General features: G+C 57.7%; 1 long non-coding RNA gene across 3 annotated transcripts in view; it reads right to left on the bottom strand.

Moving 5' to 3' along the window:
• Positions 1-23,086, bottom strand: part of LOC119566157 — a 46,429-nt gene that overhangs the window by 3,862 nt on the left and 19,481 nt on the right. The window contains exon 2 of one of the 3 annotated variants that reach the window (XR_006290288.1): positions 6,715-6,826. The exons of the other annotated variants lie outside the window; for them this stretch is intronic. This is a non-coding gene — a long non-coding RNA (uncharacterized LOC119566157). The remainder of the gene's footprint in view (positions 1-6,714; positions 6,827-23,086) is intronic. 3 annotated transcript variants of the gene reach the window in all.

Below are 23,086 nucleotides of genomic sequence, written 5' to 3'. Positions count from 1 at the left end.
CTTCTGGATAGGGTCTGTGACGCTAGCAGACCAGCTCATGCCAAGGTCCCCATGTCTCAGCTGAACACTGACAAATACATGGCTGAAATCAGTCTGGCTCAGCTGTACGTTAGTATTGTTAAAACAGGGATTAGGGTTATAAGAATGTGTTTAGTGCTGGGACTTTACTGAATACTTGTGAGTTGCTCTCTGCATTAGGCTGACATACCTTACAATATGGAATACAGATGTTACTATTTGAGCGGTTGTATTGTGAGCCTTTGTGACCGTGTAAATCATCAGACAGGAGAGAGACAGTAACTGGTGTGAAGTGCTGGTCTCCAGCAGAAGGTGTTATGTCCTGCCCAACAGGGAAGGCGCATTGACACCAGACAGACCATTGTGGGACATTAAAGAGGACAAAAGACATTGGCTGTTCTGCCCTCCCTCCGTGAAGATGAGTTGTGCAAGTGGATTCCTCCTGTCAGCTGAGTTCACAGCTCAGAGCACATGGGGGGTGTTACAGAGTGTGGAGGAGTCTGGGGCCTGCACCCCTCTTCCTGGGATTCACTCTGACTCTCAGCCAGCCAGTAAAACGGAAGGTTTATTGGACAATAGGAACACAGTCTAAAACAGAGCTTGTGGGTACAACCAGGACCCCTCAATCAAGTCCTTCTGGGGGGGCAGGGAGCTCAGACCCCAGTCCTGGGGTTCCCTGCGTTCCACCACCCAGCCCAAAACTGAAACCAAAACCCCCCTAGCAGGCTGTCTCCTGCAGCCTTTGTCCAGTTTCCCAGGCAGAGGTGTTACCTCCCCCTCCCGGCTCAGGTTACAGGCTCTCAGGTCTCCCATCCCCAGTGAAACTCCCCTGCCACATTCCCAGGTCAACACTCCCCCCTCCCTGCTGCGTCACATCTCTCCCCGCTTCGAGACTGAACTGATCGGGGTCACTCTGACCAGTGACCTGGGGAAGTTCGGTGTCCACTCTCCGGGACAACGCATCCGCTATCATGTTGGCACTTCCCTTCACATGGACCACATCCTTGTCATAATCCTGCAGGAGCAGGCTCCATCTCAGGCGTTTGGCGTTGGCTCCTTTCATCTGGTGCAGCCAGGTCAGGGGAGAGTGGTCGGTGTACACGGTGAAGTGTCGCCCGAAGAGATAGGGCTCTAGTTTCTTGAGGGCCCACACCATGGCCAGGCACTCCTTCTCGATGGCCGCGTAGTGTTGCTCCCGGGGTAGCAACTTCTTGCTCAGGTACACGATGGGGTGTCTCTCTCCCTTTTCATCCTCCTGCATTAACACCGCCCCCAGTCCCGTGTCGGAGGCATCGGTGAACACCATAAAGGGCTTGTCAAAGTCTGGGTTTGCCAGAACTGGGCCACTGACCAGAGCCGCCTCCAGCGTCTGGAAAGCCTCCTCGCACTGCTTGGTCCAGACCACCTTGTCTGGCTTCCCCTTCTTGCATAGCTCAGTGATGGGGGTGGCTATGGTGCTAAAGCGGGGCACAAACTTTCGATAGTATCCTGCCAACCCAAAAAAGGCTTGGACCTGCTTTTTGGTGTGGGGAGCGGGCCAGTCTCTGATCACCTCCACCTTAGGTGGTGTGCCCGGTTAGACAGCTCCACCACATAGTTTACCTCATTGAGCTGCTTGACAACCTTAAAAGGGCCTTCCCAGGTGGCCTGTAGTTTGTTCTTTCTCACAGGGATGAGAACCATCACCAGATCCCCAGTGGCGTAGGCACGGGCCCGCGCCGTGCAGTCATACCAGACCTTCTGCTTCTTCTGGGCTCTGGCCAGATTCTCCCTGGCCAGGCCCATGAGTTCAGGAAGTCTCTTTCGAATGATCAGGACGTACTCCACCACTGACTCTCCATTGGGAGTGGCCTTCCCCTCCCACTCGTCTCTCATCAGGTCCAGGGGGCCCCTTACCCTCCTTCCATATAACCGTTCGAAAGGCAAAAATCTTGTAGACTCCTGGGGTACCTCCCTGTACGCGAACAGCAGGTGAGGTAAGTACTTGTCCCAATCCTGCGGGTGCTGGTTCATAAAGGTTTTTAGCATCATCTTTAGCGTCCCATTGAACCTCTCCACCAGCCCATTGGACTGGGGGTGATAAGCTGAGGCCCAGTTGTGCCGGACCCCACATTTCTCCCATAAGCACCGGAGCAGGGCCGACATGAAGCTGGACCCTTGGTCTGTCAAGACTTCCTTGGGGAACCCCACTCGGCTGAAAACGGTCAGGAGCGCATCTGCCATGGTGTCTGCTTCAATGGAAGCTAAGGACACCGCCTCAGGGTAGTGGGTGGCGAAATCTACCACCACCAGAATGTATTTCTTCCCCGACCAGGTCGTCTTGCTGAGAGGTCCCACTATGTCCATGGCCACCTTCTGGAAAGGTTCCTCTATGACGGGCAAAGGTTTCAAAGCTGCTTTCCCCTTGTCCCGGGCCTTCCCCACCCTCTGACAGGGGTCACAGGATCGGCAATACTGCCGGACCGTGGTAAAGACCCCGGGCCAGTAAAAGTTCTGTAGCAACCTTTGCCGGGTGCGCCGGATTCCCTGGTGCCCTGAGAGGGGGATGTCATGGGCCAGGTACAGTAGCTTGCGGCGATACTTCTGGGGGACCACCAGCTGCCTCCTGATCCCACAGGACTCCACTTCCCCTGGGGGAGCCCGTTCTCGGTACAGGAACCCCTTCTCCCACAGGAACCTTTCCTGGCAACCTCTCCTCATGCTCCGTCCCACACTGAGGTCGGCCAGGTCCCTGAGCTTCCGCAAGGAGGGATCTTTCCTCAACTCGGCCTGGAACTCAGCGGCTGGGGAAGGGATGGGGACCGGTTCCCTCTCATTGGCCGGGTCTCAGGCCACAGCCTCTCTGAGTTGTGCCCCTCAGCGCTCCCTCCCCACTAGGGTAGGGTCCTGCGCCTCCGGTGTGGTACCCTCCCCAAGGTCGGGGCGCAGTGCCCCTCGCCGGCTCTGGCTACGGGTCACAACCAGGGCGGTCTGGAGGTTGCTTGGCCAGTCCTCTAGGTCTCCCCCCATCAAAACCTCAGTGGGCAAATGGTGGTGCACCCCCACGTCCTTGGGGCCCTCCTTAGCCCCCCATTTCAGGTGTACCCTTGCCACAGGCACCTTGAATGGGGTCTCAGCCACCCCCGTCAGGGTCAGGTAGGTGCTGGGCACCACCCAATCTGGGGCCACCACCTCAGGCTGGGCCAGCGTCACCTCTGCGCCCGTATCCCAGTATCCACTGACCTTCCTCCCATCCACCTCCAGAGGAACAAGGCACTCTCTCCAGAGGGACAGCCCCGCGCCCACCCTGTAAACCGAGAACCCTGAGTCCAGAGCATCCAGCCCTCCAGAGGAGCTGGCCTGGGGTACTCTTCCCTCCTGAGCAGGTGGTAAGCTGGCAGCCCCCCTTGCCTGGGCCATCTGCCCCTCGTCCAGCTGGGTCCCTACCCAGTTAACCCTGGGTCGGTTGGGTCTGCTCAGTCTGTCCCTGAGCCTGGGGCACTGGGTCCGTACATGGCCTCTCTGGCCACAGTGATAGCAGCTCACGTCACGTTGGTCCCCTCGAGCGGGTCGGAGGGGCCCGACACCAGGCGTTCCCCTTGGGAGGGGGTTCTCCATATTTCCCCACTGGGAGGTCCCATGGTGACTCTCTCTCTCTGCATCCGGGAGGCCTGTTCTTTTGGGACTCCTCCCGGCTACCCCCTGACCGACTGTTCACAAACTCGTCGGCCAGCTGCCCTGCATGCTGGGGGTTCTCTAGCTTTTTGTCCACCAGCCACAGCCTCAGGTCGGAAGGGCACTGTTCATACAGTTGCTCCAGTACAATTAGGTCAAGCAGGTCCTCTTTAGCTTGGGACCCAGCTGTCCACTTGCGGGCATATCCCTGCATTCGGTTAACCAGTTGTAGGTATGTGACCTCAGGCGTTTTACACTGACTCCGGAACCTTTTCCGGTACATCTCGGGGGTCAGCCCAAACTGACGGAGCAGGGCCTTTTTGAACAGTTCGTAGTCCCCGGCCTCCGCCCCTGTCATTTGGCTGTACACCTCCACGGCTTTGGGGTCCAGTAAGGGGGTGAGAAACTGGAGCCTGTCGGCAGGGACAACCCTGTGCATCTCGCAGGCATTCTCAAAGGCCATCAGGAAGCTATCTATGTCCTCCCCCTCCTTCCGCTGGGCCAGGAAGCACTTATCAAAGCTCCTTGCAGTCTTGGGTCCCCCCTTACTCACTGCAGCTGGGGCCCCACTGCTCCTCAGCCTGGCCAGCTCCAGCTCATGCTGTCTCCGCTTCTCTTCATGCTGCCTCTTTCTCCTCCTCCTCCTGCTCATGCTGACGTTGCCTCTCCTTCTCCTCCTGCTCACGCTGATGTTGCTTTTCATGATCCTCCAGCTCCCTCATTTTCATCTCCCTCTCCCATTCCAGCTGCCTCCGCACCAGGGACGGGGAGCTCCGCCAGGAGGATCCCCTGCTGGCTCCTGGGGTCACGGTGCCCTTGGTATTCGCTGGGCTTCCCCCAACCCCTCCCCAGGCATAGGCAGGAAGGGTCGCGGGGATGTCCTCAGCAGCAGTCTGAACCCTCCCAACCCGGTCAGGCCCCAGGGCTCACGCTGCGTCTACCAGGTGGCTTCCCTAAGGGACAGGGACCTGGTCATCCAAGCGATCCTTCTCTTCCAACTGGGCAATCAGCTGTTCCTTGGTGGACCTCCCAATGTGCAGCCCCCTCTGCCTGCACAGCTCCACCAGGTTGCTCTTAAAGCGTTTAGCGTACATCTCACTGCTGGCCACTCGCAGGCCTGTGCAGCTTTCCACAGTTTCCAGGAAGAACCCCAAGGGTGCCAGTACTTCTTGAGGTCACCACCTCTTTGCCAGGGTTGAGCTGCAGACTTCTCCACCCCTGGGACCGCTCGCTGCAATCCCCGGGGGACCCTGTTACTGCAAAAGTCCTTCTCTCTGGTCACACACTCCCAGGGGTTAACCACCTCCTGAAACCGTCTCTCTCTGAATCTTCAGCACACCTGGTCCCCATCAATCCCCCTTCATTTTACTGTTTCCCAGTCACTTACTGCAGGAAGCACCGTTCACGGGGTGCAGTACATCCCCCCGCTGCCACCAGTTGTCACGGAGTGTGGGGGAGTCCGTGGCCTGCACCCCTCTTCCTGGGATTCACCGTGACTCTCAGCCAGCCAGTAAAACGAAAGGTTTATTGGACAACAAGAACACAGTCTAAAACAGAGCTTGTGGGTACAACCAGGACCCCTCAGTCAAGTCCTTCTGGGGGACAGCGAGATTAGACCCCAGCCCTGGGGTTCCCTGCATTCCACCACCCAGCACCAAACTGAAACCAACCCCCGCTCCCCCCAGCAGGCTGTCTCCTGCAGCCTTTGTCCAGTTTCCCAGGCAGAGGTGTTACCTCCCCCTCCCAGCTCAGGTTACAGGCTCTCAAGTCTCCCATCCCCAGTGAAACCCCCCTGCCACATTCCCAGGTCAACACTCCCCCCTCCCTGCTGCGTCACAGCAATCTCGTTAGATATGCGTTAGATTCTGTTTTGTTTAAATGGCTGATAAAATAAGCTGTGCTGGATGGAATGTATATTCCTGTTTTTGTGTCTTTTTGTAACTTAAGGTTTTGCCTAGAGGGATTCTCTATGTTTTGAATCTGATTACCCTGTAAGGTATTTACCATCCTGATTTTACAGAGGTGATTCTTTTACTTTTTCTTTAATTAAAATTCTTCTTTTAAGAACCTGATTCCTTTTTCATTGTTCTTAAGATCCAAGGGTTTGGATCTGTGTTCATCTATGCAAATTGGTGAGGATTTTTATCAAGCCTTCCCCAGGACAGGGGGTGTAGGGCTTGGAAGGATTTTGAGGGGAAGACATTTCCAAATGGGCTCTTTCCCTGTTATATATTTGTCAGACGCTTGGTGGTGGCAGCAATAAAGTCGAGGGACAAAAGGTAAAAAAGTTTGTACCTTGGGGAAGTTTTAACCTAAGCTGGAAAAATAAGCTTAGGGGGTTTTTCATGTACCCTAGAGTTCAGAGTGGAGAAGGAACTTATGCTCAAATAAATTTGTTAGTCTCAAAGGTGCCACTAGTACTCCTTTTCTTTTTGCGAATACAGACTAAGACGGCTGATACTCTGAACCCTTGGTTCTGCAGGTTTTTTATTGCAATGTAGATGAACCCTGGAAGTCCAGGTTTCCCTTTCTGCCTCAGAGACTCAGCTTGACCTGCTTCTAGCACTCTGACCAGGTGACCCCCACCACCTAGCCCAGTGGCCCAGCTACCTGGTTTATCCGTGATCCTGTCTAAGACCTGAGACTTGCCTCCAGTGTTAACATTTACAGGGGAAGGAGACTGTTGCATCTCAAACAGGAAGCAGAGGTTTAGCTGAGCGCGATAATGAGCAGCCAAGTACGATGATGACAAAAACTAAATGACTCCTCCCCATTCTAGATAACCTCACAGTAGATCCAGCGTCAGCTTTTCCCAGACTGGAGAGAAGGTGACCACTTCAGCCAACACAGTCATCATTATTCATAAACAACACGATCTAAACTCTGTCCATTCAAATGTGTTTCACTGTGTCTGTGTGTTCTGAACTACGAGGGCCCAACCCTGCCCCACATCACTGGCATTACATCCCTGGGCAATCACGTGTGTTTAGAAACATGCTAGCCAATAAGAGCAATATTCTACCTTTCTATATCCCCCATTACCTCAAGGCATTTCACAAACACACACCCCTGTGGGACAATCACCTCTGCTTCAACAGTTTGCAGAGTTCACGGATATGTCAGTCCGTGGCCCAAAAAAAAAACTGCAAGACACCTGCAAAGCAAAGGCCAATATTAGACATGACGGAAGGAACTGGCACGGACCTCTAGGGACCTGGAAGTACAGTGCCCCCTGCTCCTGGGAAAGGAGAGGGTGCGGCGATTCCTACCAGGGCTTTCTCAAAGGACAGTGCACAACTGGTTCCACCTTTCCTATCGGCCTCTGGCAAGTAGCAACCTCAGCCCTGGGCTCCTGTTTTGTTGATGGAAGAGGAAAAGACCCTCACCCCCCCCCCCCCCAAAAGACTCCCTGGTACTTTTGGAATGTGGGAGGGGTAGGAAACAGACACGGGGTAAAAGAGGTTTGATAGTCTACCCTGTACCCTATCCCTCCTCTGCCTCTGTTTTCAGCTCCTCCACCCCGCGCGAACAGCTGAAGTGCTCCTTACTGCTGATCACAGCTTTAGCCCAAGCAGCCGCTAAGTGCAACTGACAGGATTCTTGACTGTTCCCTGGGGCTCACCGCTGCAGTGTAACTGCCCAGTCTCTTGCTCCTTCCGCACTGCCGCGCCTTGGGAGAGAGACAAGCAGCAGCCTTGCAGACACAGAACGACTACGCAGCACTAGTTCATACTCCGTGGGTTTTCTTTGTCATCACAATGAGATGAACATCAGTTTCTACATAACGAATGTGTAAGGCCAGCGGTTCTCAAATGCGGTCACCAGGGGCTTTTCTTGCGGCCACAGCCTCATGGACTGTTATGGGGGGCGGGGGCAAAACAGCAGCCCCTTCCTGTTGCTCCTGGATGCCCGGCCTTGGTGTCGATTGCTGGGGCCACCAGCATTGGTTGGGCCCTGCTCCCCCTGTGGAGATACCTGGGGCACAATGCTGGAGGACCAGGCAGCTGGTGAGTTTCCCACCTTCCCAGGCTTTGGGCTTCAGCCCTGGGGTGGCGGGGCAGCAGGCTCTGGCCACAGGGCTTCGGGCTCCAGCCCTCCACTGCCTCCCCATTCCCCCTGGCGCCTCCCTGGACCCCTTCCCCCCCTCACCCCATCTAGGGCTTAATTTGTCCCCAGGCTTGTTGCCAGGGCTGAGTAAGTCTGCTGTGAATAGTGATACTTCTATGTTTGTTAATATCACTTTTGCCAGCTAGCAATAAACAAATTACAATGATTTGGCCGTGTATATTTATTTGTTTTTCCTAAAGGTAAATTAAGTATTTTTGGAAAAAGCATGAGAGCAGCCACCAGCTTAAACAGTGAGAGATCAGTTTAAAGCCCTGAAACAGGAGCATTAACTATTATCGCTCTGCATATTCTTGTTATCAATATAAATGTCCAGTCCCTTTTTGTTGCCACATTTTTAGCCTCAACAGCATCCAGTAGCAGTGGGTTCCACAGGGTAATTATTCACCATGTGAAAATGTGTTTCCTTTGATCAGTTTTGAATTTCCAGCCTTTTCATTTCACTGAATGTCCCTCTGTTTTTGTGTTATGAGACAGAGAACAGACGCTCCCAATCTACCTCCACTGGACCATACAGACTTTTGTCCCCTCTCATTCATCATCTTTCTCAGGTAAACAAGACCAGGCTCTTCAGTCTTTCCTCATAAGAGGTTTTGTTATTTTTTTCCCCCAGCCCCTTGATTCTTGTAGGAACTCCCCATCAGTGATCCCACTCATAGGAGTCCTGTCACTGGCTTGTTAGGTATCCTCAAGCATGTCATGTCATCACTTTGTGCCTCGCTTTCCCACTCTGTTAAATGGGGATATCAATTCTGACCTACTCCGTGGGGTGAGGTGTGTAGTTTTCTGAGTAGACAAGAGTGGACAGTTACTGGTCTGCGTGAAGTGGGGGAGTACTGTTAATATTGGCCCAGTTTTATTATTTTGTATGGTAATTAGCTGAATGTGCATCTAGACTCATTGATTTTAGGGCCAGAAGAGACCACTATGATCTAGTCTGACCTCCTGCATAACAAAGGCTAGCGGAGTACTGTTCAAGGGCTCTGTTTTTCATTTCCAGCATCTGGCCTGTAGGCATCTGATACATGAGGAAGTATCATTTCTCCCCCTGTTCCTCTCTCTGTCTCTCACACACACACACCCCCAGCTCCAGAAGGGAGAATTGCTGTCTTGCCCTTCCTGAGGCTGCTGCATGGTAGGGTGTCTGCTACTCTACCCGTCCCCCAGGCTCCATATTTTGGGCACCTCCTCCCTCCCACACAGCTCCAATACCAGCCTTTGCAGCAGCTGAGAGCTGTGCTAAGCATGATATTGACATGTTCTTGTCAGTTTCACAGCCACACCTTAAGTTCCCAAAGGCTGCAGGGAAAATCACTAGGGTCTTCCCCACTTCTCTGCTGCCCCTTAGCAGAGCCCTGAGCAGCACCAGGTGCCCCGGAGTTGTCCAGATTCACACAGATAGCCCCGCATCAGGTCATGCTGGGAAATTTTCTCTTCCTAAAAAGAAGAGCTAGAAACATAGGGCCCCATTTTCAAAGGCACCGAGCACCCACCAATTCCACTGGAGATCAGCGCCCTGGAACAGTTGGGCTATTTAAAAGAAAAAAATAAAAGCTTAGATTCTGCAGGAACTAAGGGTCATGCCCCGGACTCACCAGTAAGGTAGCAGCATTTGAGTGCTGATAGAATTGTCTAAATGCCATAGAACCCCTTTCTACACAGACTCTGCTGTGGACCATGTCTACTACCAATCCCACTGGCTTCAAAACCAGCGTTCCCTGTATCTCAGGTACCTAAATGATCCAGAATTCCTACTCATTTCCATTTAACCTTCTCTCATCACACCCTCACCCAAGCTCTTCTACAGCCAGGCTACCAAGAAACACACCATCAGACCTTAATACCCAGTAACATATAGGGGGAGAGCTCACCACGCGCCCCAGCTGCATTGCTCCTTCCCTGGCACACTAGTTATTGTCCCAGCAGCTCAACAGACATTTCCCTGGCAGGGCTATATTCATTGTGGGGAGAGAGGCTCCCAGCCAAGCCAGGCTCAGCACAGCTCCGGCTGAATCAATGAGTTCCAGCCCAGCGGCTGCCTGCAGAACCCACAAGGAGCAGGTAACCTACAGAGACAAGAGACCCACTAGAGACAGGGGAGATTAGCCAGCTAAAGAGTAGGGCTGGCGCTCACACTTCTGCATTCTTACCTGAGGCTGCAGCATGAACTTTGCTTTGCTTTTCCACTCTCCAGCTGCCTCTACCACGCTGAAAAGCCTCCCCAGCAACCAGGCAGGGAACCCGCAGCAGACAGACAGACCCTGCCTTGGCGAGAGAGTTTCTCTTGGTGTCACAGGGGAAACTCCCCTCCCCACAGATGCCCAGGGAAGGGAAGGGAAGAGAAGAGGGGGTGAGGAACGAACAAGGGTGGGAAGGAAGGAGGGGCGGGGAAGGGAAGAATTGAGCGGAGCAGGCAAGGAAGGGGAGAGAGGGAGGGGGAGCAGACGAGAGGAGTCGGGGCAGAGCAGGGGGGAGCTGAGGCAGGAAACAACTAGGGGGAAGCAGGGCCTGGGAGGGGAGCTGGGGGACTGGGAGGAGGCAGGAAGGGGGCTGGGGAAGTGGGGCAAGAGCAGGGCTAGGGGAGCAGGGGGACTGGGGTGGGGCAGGTGAGGCTGGGGCAGCGGGGACGGACTGGGGCAGCTGGGGACAGGAAGGGGTGGGGCAGGTGGCAGCAGCAAGGGGGTGTGGCGGGAGGGGGCTGGGGTAGCTGGGGTGGACTGAAGGGGGCAGGAAGGGATCAGGGTAGATGGGGGCAGGGTAGGAAGGGGCCAGGGGGACCAGAACAGGTGAGGGGGGACGGGGAGGCGGGAATTGACTGGGGCAGGCGGGGGGGGGGATAGGAAGGGGGAGCGGGAAGGGGCCCGGGGCCGGCGGGGCGAGGACGGCGGGGCACATGAGGGGGAAGGTGGGGGGTCGAGAAGGGACCGGGGCACATGAGGGGGCGGGGCCGACGGGGGGCGCGGTACATGAGGGAGAAGGTGGGGGGTCGAGAAGGGACCGGGGCACATGAGGGGGCGGGGCCGACGGGGGGCGGGGCACATGAGGGGGAAGGTGGGGGTCGAGAAGGGACCGGAGCAGATGAGGGGGAAGGGGCGGGGCCGGGCGGGGCGCTAGGCTCCGGGCTCCTCCCCCCGGACTCACCGCTCCCCGGCGGGCTCAGCCCCGCTGCGCTGCCCAGAGCCCCGCGCGACCCGCTCCCGGACACGCCCCCGCCCGCTCCCATTGGCCCGATCTCGTCCCCGCCTCCTCGCTCGCTCATTGGCCAGGGCGGTTCCGGGGCCTGTGAGGGCACGAGGCGCCCCCCCCACGGGGGGCGGGGCCTAGGGGGAGGGTCACCCAGTTGCGGGGCGACGGGTCACGAATGGACCAATGACAAGCCCATGGGGTGGGACTGTGAGTCTGGGACTGGCAGCCAGGACTCCCCCCACGTGCTTCCCTGAGTCAGCCGTGTGGTGCTGGGGGCCCCACTCCCTAGGGGCTGGGTCCTCCCCACCCTCTGCCCATCCCCCCCTTCCTTCCCAATCTCTCCCCCCACCTTCGCCTAGCCCACCCCCTTGGGCCCACTGCCCATCCCCCCCTTCCTTCCCAATCTCACCCCCTCTTCGCCTAGCCCACCCCCTTGGGCCCACTGCCCATCCCCCCCTTCCTTCCCAATCTCACCCCCCCCTTCGCCTAGCCCACCCCCTTGGGCCCACTGCCCATCCCCCCCTTCCTTCCCAATCTCACCCCCCACCTTCGCCTACCCCACCACCTTGGGCCCACTGCCCATCCCCCCCTTCCTTCCCAATTTCACCACCCCCTTCGCCCACCCCCCCCTTCGCCCACCCCCTTGGGCCCACTGCCCATCCCCCCCTTCCTTCCTAATCTCACCCCCCCCTTCGCCTAGCCCACCCCCTTGGGCCCACTGCCCATGCCCCCCTTCCTTCCCAATCTCACCCCCTCTTCGCCTAGCCTACCCCCTTGGGCCCACTGCCGATCCCCCCCCCCCCCTCGCCCAGCCCACCCCCTTGGGCCCACTGCCCCTTCCCGTCCCCGTCCCCCTCTCCTGGTGGCCGGTTTGGAATGAGAAACTTTCCAGACCTTTTCCCTGGGGTTGACCTCGTGGCCAGTTGGAGCCGGGCTGGATCCTGGCGGCCGGTTTGCACTCAAGAGAAAATGGCTGCCCCTTTTCACTGGGGGACCCAGGGGTTGGGGGCTGGAGGTGCAGCACCCCCAGGTGTCACTGTGAGAAGGTGGCCGGGGCAGCGGTCAGAAGCACACAACATGCTTTGCAGCAGAGGCCCCCCCAGTCTGTGCGGCGGCCCCCCCTAATGGGGGAGGAGGAACTTTTTTGCGGGGGGCGCTGAGTATCGGCTGCAGGACCCGCCGCCCGGGGCTCAGGCTCCTCTCCAGGCCCCCGGTTCCCCAGCTGCCACCTGGCCCCGCCCCCCTCCCTCAGCTCCCGCGCCCAGGGTCCCCCGGCTGCCCGCTGGGCTCTGGTTCCAGCTCCACACTGGCAGCGAGAGGGCTAGGGAGAACCTTGGGACCCGATTGCGTTCTACGGAGATGGATGTTAAAAGTCGGTGACCTACCCCAGGTCAGGGCTGAACCAGAAGGAGAGCAGCGCTCGATTTCTTTTAGTGGGAGAGAATCCTGGTTGCAGCCCTGAGCTGGCACTCGCCTGCCAGCCTGATGAGCTCCTACCAGGGGGGTCGACCGGACCCTGGGGGACCACAGAAGCTTGTTGGAGACAAGCCCTGAACAGAAGGGCGGGGTCCCAGCGAACATTCGCTGGACGAGCCTGCTTGGAGCGGTGGGATTGTTTTGGTTCCTGATTCCCTTTGGACGTTGGTGGGAAGTGGGCCTTGGCCCACCGCCACCTCACAGAGACATGACGCTGGGTGAGTTGTGCCCTGGCAGGCCACAAAAAGGCACTACAAAAGGTCCCCCCCTGCTCTCCTGCTGGTAATAGCTCACCTTAAGTGATCACTCTTGTGACAGTGTGTATGGTAACACCTATTGTTTCATGTTCTCTATGAATCTCCCCGCTGTATTTTCCACTGAATGCATCCGATGAAGTGAGCTCTAGCTCACGAAAGCTTATGCTCAAAGAAATTTGTTAGTCTCTGAGGTGCCACAAGTCCTCCTTTTCTTTTTGGAGAATCCACCATGACCCTTGGTACATTGTTCCAATGGTTATTTACACTCCCCATTAAAAACATATGCCTTATTTCCAGTCTGAAACCTTCCCTCTGCCCCCATCTGGGTTGACAGCAGGGTTTGAACCCAGAACTTCTTTGTGCTAAACGTTCTGTTTGTAGAGCATCCTTTCATGGTTGGAGTGGCATAATACGACCCCTGTGTGTGTGAAATTTAAAATAACCAAGCCTGCCGCTCAGGAAATGCTCCCTTAATGAAGTACAATAACTCCTCACTTAAAGTCGTCCCGGTTAATGGTGTTTCGTTGTTACGTTGCTGATCCATTAGGGAACATGCTCGTTTAAGTTGTGCATTGCTCCCTTATAACGTGGTTTGGCAGCCACCTGCTTTGTCCACTGCTTGCAGGAAGAGCAGCCCGGTGGAGCCAGCTGACGGGGGGCGGGGGGGGTGTCTTGGAGCCAGGGTGGGCCGGCAGCCCCCCTATCAGCTCCCCGCTCCCCTAAGTTCCCTGTGCGGCAGCAGTTCAGCTGTCCCTCCCCCGACTGCCGTGTGATGCTCCTGCCCTCGAGCTCCTCCCGGGAGCCTCCTGCTTGCTGTGCAGGAATGATGGGGGCTAATGTCAGGGTGTCCCCCTCCCCCCTGCTCCTGCCCCCCACTTACGCCATCTCCATAGAACTGCCTAGAATTTACATTTGCAGCTAGTGTTGCAGTAGGAATGAACTTTTATGAAGCAGTGACTTCTCCTCTGGATGTATTGTGTGTGAGAGAGATTCTTGACTCAAATAAGGGCCCAGAGTTTGGCTCCTTACTCTGTATTTAGGTGCCTAAATAAGTGCTAAGCACCCAACAGCCCCCATTGACTCTGGTGGGGGATGCTGGTGCTTCATATATTTGAAAATGAGGCTATTTCATGTGGATTGAGGAGTCTAACTGTAGGTTCCTACTTTTGAAAATCTTGGTCTTTCTATACTTTTTCAAGGACAAAGTCGAAATGTTGAAAGAGGAAGTTGCGTTAATGGAATCACCTTGTCCCAGAGGTGCTGGCTCTTCCCTTGTCAGTGGTCACAAAAAAGAGGTTTTTGTTTAAGTGAGTAAAGAAAATGAATAGATTTTTCCAGTCCCTTATTGTCCTTCTGCATAGCTCACACAGCCCAGGTTGAATATTAACAGCACGTCACTGCACGGTCAGTTTCTGGTTCCCTGGCACTTGCAGGCTGTTTCATCACTGATGCTACAGCCAAGCAAAAAACTGGCATTCTATCCCCAGATCTTCCACTGACTTGCTGTGGGACCTTGGGCAAGACACTCTGTGCATCTCTTTCACCCTTCCTCTGTCTTGTCTCTTCAGACCGTAAGCTCTTTGGATCAGGAACTGTCTCTGTGTTTGTACAGCACCGAGCAGAATCGGGCTGGGACCTCAGTTAGGCTTGGAGATGCTACTGAAATACAAATAATAATGGAAAGAGATCAATTCACATTCTATTTTTAAACAGAGCCTGAAACTGGGGCCTAACCGGCTCTTAATCTCCCCATCAAAGGGAGGGAATCCAACGTTATGCACTCTTTTGAAAAACCCTAACCTTTCCCATTGAAGCATCTGATTTATATCATAATCAGGAAAGGCAAAGAGTCCAATATGTTTTCCCTTAACGATGTGTCCTAGGTCCTGTGACCTGGACCTATTGCAGGTAGGCACCAGTAGCAGAAAGGTCTGTTGGAAGAGCATTGTTGCAATATGAATGTCTGGCACAAACTTTTGTTGAATTTTATTTTCCAATATGATTTGACTCTCTGTCTAGGTTTTTCCGTGGCCCACGTCGCCGTGATATCTTGGGGCCGTGGGGTCTGAAACTGGAGTTCCCAGGCTTTATCACCATATCTCAATTCACCTCCCCTCATATCGTCCCAACTCCAGCAATTGCTCACAGGGAAATCTTTAATATGGTTTTACTTGTTGAGTAGGGTGTGATGATAAGCCTTCGCCAAAGGGAATTGTTAACAGCTTGTGGCCTATTCTGAAGAAGGTGGCAGCTATTAAACAACCACTGCTGCTTTTCATTAAGCTTGCCCAGTTGAAAATACCCAGGGGTACAGAAATAGTCACTCTTCACATTGAAAAGTGTTGGAGAAAGGCGCCTTGGAAAAGGTCAGAGCTATTGTAAGGGCTGTAAATATTCCATTGCTCCTGTATGTGCCATACGTGACCCGAGGATAATCCCAGGATTTAGGTTTTCCAGAGATGCTGCTCCCTCCAAAACAAATTCAATTAAACGAGGAAAAAATGTCGCTGGGGGAGCTGCCAAGCCAGTGGTTCGTTCTGGCTGTTTCCTCCTCGGTGCTAAGCTCCTGTGGTAAATTGCTTCTGCATAGCTGAGAGAAATTGGCCAAAATAAATCAGTGAGGAGCACTAGCACATGTTCTGAAAAGAGAGCAGAATTTGCTAAACTAATTAGGATAATATCCAAATTGATGGGCTTGCCGATACCAACCACGTGTGACTTCTGGGGAGTCTTGTGCATTGCAGCAATGTCTGCCAGGAGGCCTAACCCAAGAAGGACTGGTTAGGCTCTAAAATTGGACCACTGAGTTGCTTGTTTCATTAGAAATCTGGCTGAGCCAGTCATTGGAGAGTTGAACGCTCTTTGGGATCCTTTTCAATTTAAGGCCAGAAGGACCCGATACGATCATCTAGTTTGACCTTCTGCGCAGCACAGGCTGGAGAATCTTGCCCAATAATTTTGGCTTCAAGCCCACAGCTTCTGTTTGAGCTAGAGCATATCTTTTAAAGAGACATCTAGTTTTGATTTAAAGACTCCAAGTGGTGAAGAATCCATCACTTCCCTAGGTAAGCTGTTGTGAACAGTGAAGGTAATCAATCATCACAATGAGCACCTTATTTCTAGTCTGAATGTGTCTAGCTTCACCTTCCAGCCATTGGAACTCATTCTGCCTTTTGCAGCTAGAATATAGAGCCATCTGCTGTCAGAAATCTCTTCTACATGTAAGTACTTGGAGACTGATCAAGTCACCTGTTGACCTTCTCTTGGATAATAGTCTATCACAGTGAGGCATGTTTTCAAGACCTCTATAGCAGTTGGTATTGACTCTAGCCGTTCTTGGGGTAACAGGAAAGGTACCACTGCCTGGAATGGAGTGGTGTTCTTGCTACTTTATTTTAAACTCCAAGGGGTACCCGAAGTATACTGGAGAGAGACGCTTTAGAAATGGAGATATTTATCCTTGTAAATGCAAGTTGTTATTTATACTGTGGTAGTGCCTAGGAATCCCGATCATGGATCAGGGCCCCTTGTTCTAGGTGCTGCACAAACACAGAACAAGAAAAGGTTTCTCGTCCGAAGAAGCTGACAGTCCCAGTATAAATACATTATAGATTCCAAGGCCAGAAGGAACTAATGTGATCATAGCGTCTGAATTGATAACAGAATCTCCGTATAATAAAAAAGTAAAGACCTGTATCTATGCCATGCCAAGAGTCCTCAACCATTCTGCTAACAGAGGTATCTCAACCAACCACCACACTGACATTACACCGAATCTGCATGCACCAGTTTCAGCGGTTCTAAGGAGTCAGTGCGACGAAGGGGACTGCTCAGAGTGGGGATTACTTAGTCCAGCTGCCACAGTTCTTCAAAGGTTGATTCAGTACCTGTACAACCCAACACAAAGTTGCCAGCGCAACCCACCATTCACAAATCAATACCACCAGCATACACAATAACAACACACACTCACGGCCTCTTACTGCAAAGCTTACACCTCAATGGCTCCTCCAGAACCTTCCCCTGCCACCTTCCTAACTGCCAGCCTGTGCCCCCATACAGACAGCGCCCCGCTCCACCCGAACCTCCCCCCGCCACCTGCCTAACTGCCAGCCTGTGCCCCCACACAGACAGCGCCCCGCTCCGACCGAATCTTCCCCCTCCACCTCCCTAACTGCCAGCCTGTGCCCCCATACACACAGTGCCCCGCTCTTCCAGAACATTCTCCCCACCCCCCTAACTGCCAGCCTGTGCCCCCATACAGACAGCGCCCCGCTCCACCCGAACCTCCCCCCGCCACCTGCCTAACTGCCAGCCTGTGCCCCCATACACACAGTGCCCTGCTCTTCCAGAACATTCCCCCCACCCCCCTAACTGCCAGCCTGTGCCCCCATACAGACAGCGCCCCGCTCCTCCCGACCTTCCCCCACCACCTCCCTAACTGCCAGCCTGTGCCCCCATACACACAGTGCCCCGCTCTTCCAGAACATTCCCCCCACCCCCCTAACTGCCAGCCTGTGCCCCCATACAGACAGCGCCCCGCTCCTCCCGACCTTCCCCCGCCACCTCCCTAACTGCCAGCCTGTGCCCCATACAGACAGTGCCCCACTCCACCCGAACCTCCCCCCGCCACCTCCCTAACTGCCAGCCTGTGCCCCCACACAGACAGCGCCCCGCTCCTCCCGAACCTCCCCCCGCCACCTCCCTAACTGCCAGCCTGTGCCCCCATACAGACAGCGCCCCGCTCCTCCCAACCCTTCCCTGGTACGTCCCTAACTGCCAGCCTGTGCCCCCATACAGACAGCGCCCCGCTCCTCCCAAACCTTCCCCCACCACCTCCGTAACTGCCAGCCTGTGCCCCCATACAGACAGCGCCCCGCTCCTCCCAAACCTTCCCCCGCCACTTCCCTAACTGCCAGCCTGTGCCCCCATACAGAGAGCGCCCCATTCTTCCAGAACCTTCCGCCAGTACCTCCCGAACTGCCAGTGTGTGCCCCCATATAGACAGCACCCCGCTCTCCCAGAACCTTTCCCCCACGCCCCTAACTGCCAGTCTGTGCCCCCATACAGACAGCGCCCCCTCTTCCAGGACCCCCCCCACCTCACTAACTGCCAGCCTGTGCCCCCGTACAGACAGTGCCCCGCTCCTCCCGAACCTTCCCCCGCTACCTCCCTAACTGCCAGCCTGTGCCCCCATACAGACAGCGCCCCGCTCCTCCCAAACCTTCCCCCACCACCTCCCTAACTGCCAGCCTGTGCCCCCACACAGACAGCGCCCCGCTCCTCCCGAACCTCCCCCCCACCTCCCTAACCGCTAGCCTGTGCCCCCATACAGACAGCACCCCACTCTTCCAGAACCTCCCCCCCACCTCCCTAACTGCTAGCCTGTGCCCCCATACAAACAGCGCCCCACTCTTCCAGAACCTCCCCCCACCTCCCTAACTGCCAGCCTCTGCCACCATGCAGACATCGCCCCGCTCTCCCAGAACCTTCCCCCCCACGCCCCTAACTGCCAGCCTGTGCCCCCATAGAGACAGCGCCCCGCTCCTCCCGAACCTTCCCCCGCCACCTCCCTAACTGCCAGCCTTTGGCCCCATACAGAGAGCGCCCCGCTCCTCCCAAACCTTCCCCCGCCACTTCCCTAATTGCCAGCCTGTGCCCCCATACAGACAGCGCCCCATTCTTCCAGAACCTTCCGCCAGTACCTCCCGAACTGCCAGACTGTGCCCCCATACAGACAGCGCCCCACTGTTCCAGAACCTTCTGCCAGTACCTCCCGATCTGACAGCCTGTGCCCCAAAACAGACAGCGCCCCCTCTTCCAGGACCCCCCCACCTCACTAACTGCCAGCCTGTGCCCCCATACAGAAAGCGCCCCGCTCCTCCCGAACCTTCCCCCGCCACCTCCCTAACTGCCAGCCTGTGCCCCCACACAGACAGTGCCCCGCTCCTCCCGACCTTCCCCCACCACCTCCCTAACTGCCAGCCTGTGCCCCCACACAGACAGCGCCCCGCTCCTCCCGAACCTCCCCCCGCCACCTCCCTAACTGCCAGCCTGTGCCCCCATACAGACAGCGCCCCGCTCCTCCCAACCCTTCCCTGGTACGTCCCTAACTGCCAGCCTGTGCCCCCATACAGACAGCGCCCCGCTCCTCCCAAACCTTCCCCCACCACCTCCGTAACTGCCAGCCTGTGCCCCCATACAGACAGCGCCCCGCTCCTCCCAAACCTTCCCCCGCCACTTCCCTAACTGCCAGCCTGTGCCCCCATACAGAGAGCGCCCCATTCTTCCAGAACCTTCCGCCAGTACCTCCCGAACTGCCAGTGTGTGCCCCCATATAGACAGCACCCCGCTCTCCCAGAACCTTTCCCCCACGCCCCTAACTGCCAGTCTGTGCCCCCATACAGACAGCGCCCCCTCTTCCAGGACCCCCCCACCTCACTAACTGCCAGCCTGTGCCCCCGTACAGACAGTGCCCCGCTCCTCCCGAACCTTCCCCCGCTACCTCCCTAACTGCCAGCCTGTGCCCCCATACAGACAGCGCCCCGCTCCTCCCAAACCTTCCCCCGCCACCTCCCTAACTGCCAGCCTGTGCCCCCACACAGACAGCGCCCCGCTCCTCCCGAACCTCCCCCCCACCTCCCTAACCGCTAGCCTGTGCCCCCATACAGACAGCACCCCACTCTTCCAGAACCTCCCCCCCACCTCCCTAACTGCTAGCCTGTGCCCCCATACAAACAGCGCCCCACTCTTCCAGAACCTCCCCCCACCTCCCTAACTGCCAGCCTCTGCCACCATGCAGACATCGCCCCGCTCTCCCAGAACCTTTCCCCCACGCCCCTAACTGCCAGCCTGTGCCCCCATAGAGACAGCGCCCCGCTCCTCCCGAACCTTCCCCCGCCACCTCCCTAACTGCCAGCCTTTGGCCCCATACAGAGAGCGCCCCGCTCCTCCCAAACCTTCCCCCGCCACTTCCCTAATTGCCAGCCTGTGCCCCCATACAGACAGCGCCCCATTCTTCCAGAACCTTCCGCCAGTACCTCCCGAACTGCCAGACTGTGCCCCCATACAGACAGCGCCCCACTGTTCCAGAACCTTCTGCCAGTACCTCCCGATCTGACAGCCTGTGCCCCAAAACAGACAGCGCCCCCTCTTCCAGGACCCCCCCACCTCACTAACTGCCAGCCTGTGCCTCCATACAGAAAGCGCCCCGCTCCTCCCGAACCTTCCCCCGCCACCTCCCTAACTGCCAGCCTGTGCCCCCACACAGACAGTGCCCCGCTCCTCCCGACCTTCCCCCGCCACCTCCCTAGCTGCCAGCCTGTGCCCCCATAGAGACAGTGCCCTGCTCCTCCAGACCTTCCCCCACCGCCTCCCTAACTGCCAGCCTGTGCCCCCATACAGACAGCGCCCCGCTCCTCCAGACCTTCCCCCAACACCTCCCTAACTGCCAGCCTGTGCCCCCATACAGACAGCACCCCCCTCCTCTCGAACCTTGCCCCGCCACCTCCCTAACTGCCAGCCTGTGCCCCCATACAGACAGCACCCCGCTCCTCCCGAACCTTCCCCCGCCACCTCCCTAACTGCCAGCCTGTGCCCCCATACAGACAGCGCCCCAGTCCTCCCGAACCTTCCCCCACCACCCCCCTGCCAGCCTGTGCCCCCATAGTTACAGCGCCCTGCTCCTCCAGACCTTCCCCCACCGCCTCCCTAACTGCCAGCCTGTGCCCCCATACAGACAGCGCCCCGCTCCTCCAGACCTTCCCCCACCGCCTCCCTAACTGCCAGCCTGTGCCCCCATACAGACAGCACCCCCCTCCTCTCGAACCTTCCCCCGCCACCTCCCTAACTGCCAGCCTGTGCCCCCACACAGACAGCGCCCCGCTCCTCCCGAACCTTCCCCTGCCACCTCCCAAACTGCCAGCCTGCGCCCCCATACAGACAGCGCCCCGCTCCTCCCGAATCTTCCCCGCCACCTCCCTAACTGCCAGCCTGTGCCCCCATACAGGCAGCACCCTGCTCCTCCCGAACCTTCCCCCGCCAGCCTGTGCCCCCATACAGACAGCGCCCTGCTCCTCCCGAACCTTGCCCCGCCACCTCCCTAACTGCCAGCCTGTGCCCCCATAGAGACAGCGCCCCATTCTTCCAGAACCTTCCGCCAGTACCTCCCTAACTGCCAGCCTGTGCCCCCACACAGACAGCGCCCTGCTCCTCCCGAACCTTCCCCCGCCACCTCCCTAACTCGCAGCCTGTGCCCCCATACAGACAGCGCCCCGCTCCTCCAGACCTTCCCCCACTGCCTCCCTAACTGCCAGCCTGTGCCCCCATACAGACAGCGCCCCGCTCCTCCCGAACCTTCCCCTGCCACCTCCCAAACTGCCAGCCTGCGCCCCCATACAGACAGCGCCCCGCTCCTCCCGAATCTTCCCCGCCACCTCCCTAACTGCCAGCCTGTGCCCCCACACAGACAGCGCCCCGCTCCTCCCGAACCTTCCCCTGCCACCTCCCAAACTGCCAGCCTGCGCCCCCATACAGACAGCGCCCCGCTCCTCCCGAATCTTCCCCGCCACCTCCCTAACTGCCAGCCTGTGCCCCCACACAGACAGCGCCCCGCTCCTCCCGAACCTTCCCCTGCCACCTCCCAAACTGCCAGCCTGCGCCCCCATACAGACAGCACCCCGCTCCTCCCAAACCTTCCCCCGCCACCTCCCTGCCAGCCTGTGCCCCCATACAGACAGCGCCCCGCTCCTCCCGAACCTCCCCCCGCCACCTCCCTAACTGCCAGCCTGTGCCCCCACACAGACAGCGCCCCGCTCCTCCCCAACCTTCCCCCGCCACCCCCCTGCCAGCCTGTGTCCCCATACAGACAGTGCCCCGCTCCTCCCGAACCTGCCCCCGCCACCTGCCTAACTGCCAGCCTGTGCCCCCACACAGACAGCGCCCTGCTCCTCCCGAACCTTCCCCCGCCACCTCCCTAACTCGCAGCCTGCGCCCCCATACAGACAGCGCCCCGCTCCTCCCAAACCTTCCCTCGCCACCTCCCAAACTGCCAGCCTGTGCCCCCATACAGACAGCGCCCCGCTCCTCCCAAACCTTCCCCCGCCACCTCCCTAACTGCCAGCCTGTGCCCCCATACAGACAGCGCCCCGCTCCTCCCGAACCTTCCCCCGCCACCTCCCTAACTGCCAGCCTGTGCCCCCATACAGACAGCGCCCCGCTCCTCCCGAACCTCCCCCCCACCTCCCTAACCGCTAGCCTGTGCCCCCATACAGACAGCGCCCCGCTCCACCCGAACCTTCCCCCGCCACTTCCCTAACCGCTAGCCTGTGCCCCCATACAGACAGCGCCCCGCTCCTCCCGAACCTTCCCCCGCCACCTCCCTAACTGCCAGCCTGTGCCCCCACACAGACAGCGCCCCGCTCCTCCCAAACCTTCCCTCGCCACCTCCCAAACTGCCAGCCTGTGCCCCCATACAGACAGCGCCCCGCTCCTCCCAAACCTTCCCCCGCCACCTCCCTAACTGCCAGCCTGTGCCCACATACAGACAGCGCCCCGCTCCTCCAGACCTTCCCCCACCGCCTACCTAACTGCCAGCCTGTACCCCCATACAGACAGCGCCCCGCTCCTCTCGAACCTTCCCCCGCCACCTCCCTAACTGCCAGCCTGTGCCCCCACACAGACAGCGCCCCGCTCCTCCCGACCTTCCCCCGCCACCTCCCTAACTGCCAGCCTGTACCCCCATACAGACAGCGCCCCGCTCCTCCCGACCTTCCCCCGCCACCTCCCAAACTGCCAGCCTGTGCCCCCATACAGACAGCGCCCCGCTCCTCCCGAATCTTCCCTGCCACCTCCCTAACTGCCAGCCTGTGCCCCCATACAGACAGCGCCCCGCTCCTCCCAAACCTTCCCCCGCCACCTCCCTGCCAGCCTGTGCCCCCATACAGACAGCGCCCCGCTCCTCCCGAACCTTGCCCCGCCACCTCCCTAACTGCCAGCCTGCGCCCACATACAGACAGCGCCCCGCTCCTCCCGAACCTGCCCCCGCCACCTCCCAAACTGCCAGCCTGTGCCCCCACACAGACAGCGCCCCGCTCCTCCCGAACCTTCCCCTGCCACCTCCCAAACTGCCAGCCTGTGCCCCCATACAGGCAGCGCCCCGCTCCTCCCGAATCTTCCCTGCCACCTCCCTAACTGCCAGCCTGTGCCCCCATACAGGCAGGGCCCCCCTCCTCCAAAACCTTCCCCCACCACCTCCCTAACTGCCAGCCTGCGCCCCCATACAGACAGCGCCCCGCTCCTCCCAAACCTTCCCCCGCCACCTCCCAAACTGCCAGCCTGTGCCCCCATACAGACAGCGCCCCGCTCCTCCC

This window comes from Chelonia mydas, chromosome 4 (genome assembly GCF_015237465.2).
Source record: "Chelonia mydas isolate rCheMyd1 chromosome 4, rCheMyd1.pri.v2, whole genome shotgun sequence".
Lineage (NCBI taxonomy): Eukaryota > Metazoa > Chordata > Testudines > Cheloniidae > Chelonia > Chelonia mydas.
Note: the sequence above shows the minus strand (reverse complement) of the source record. Positions and strands in the feature narration are given on the sequence as shown.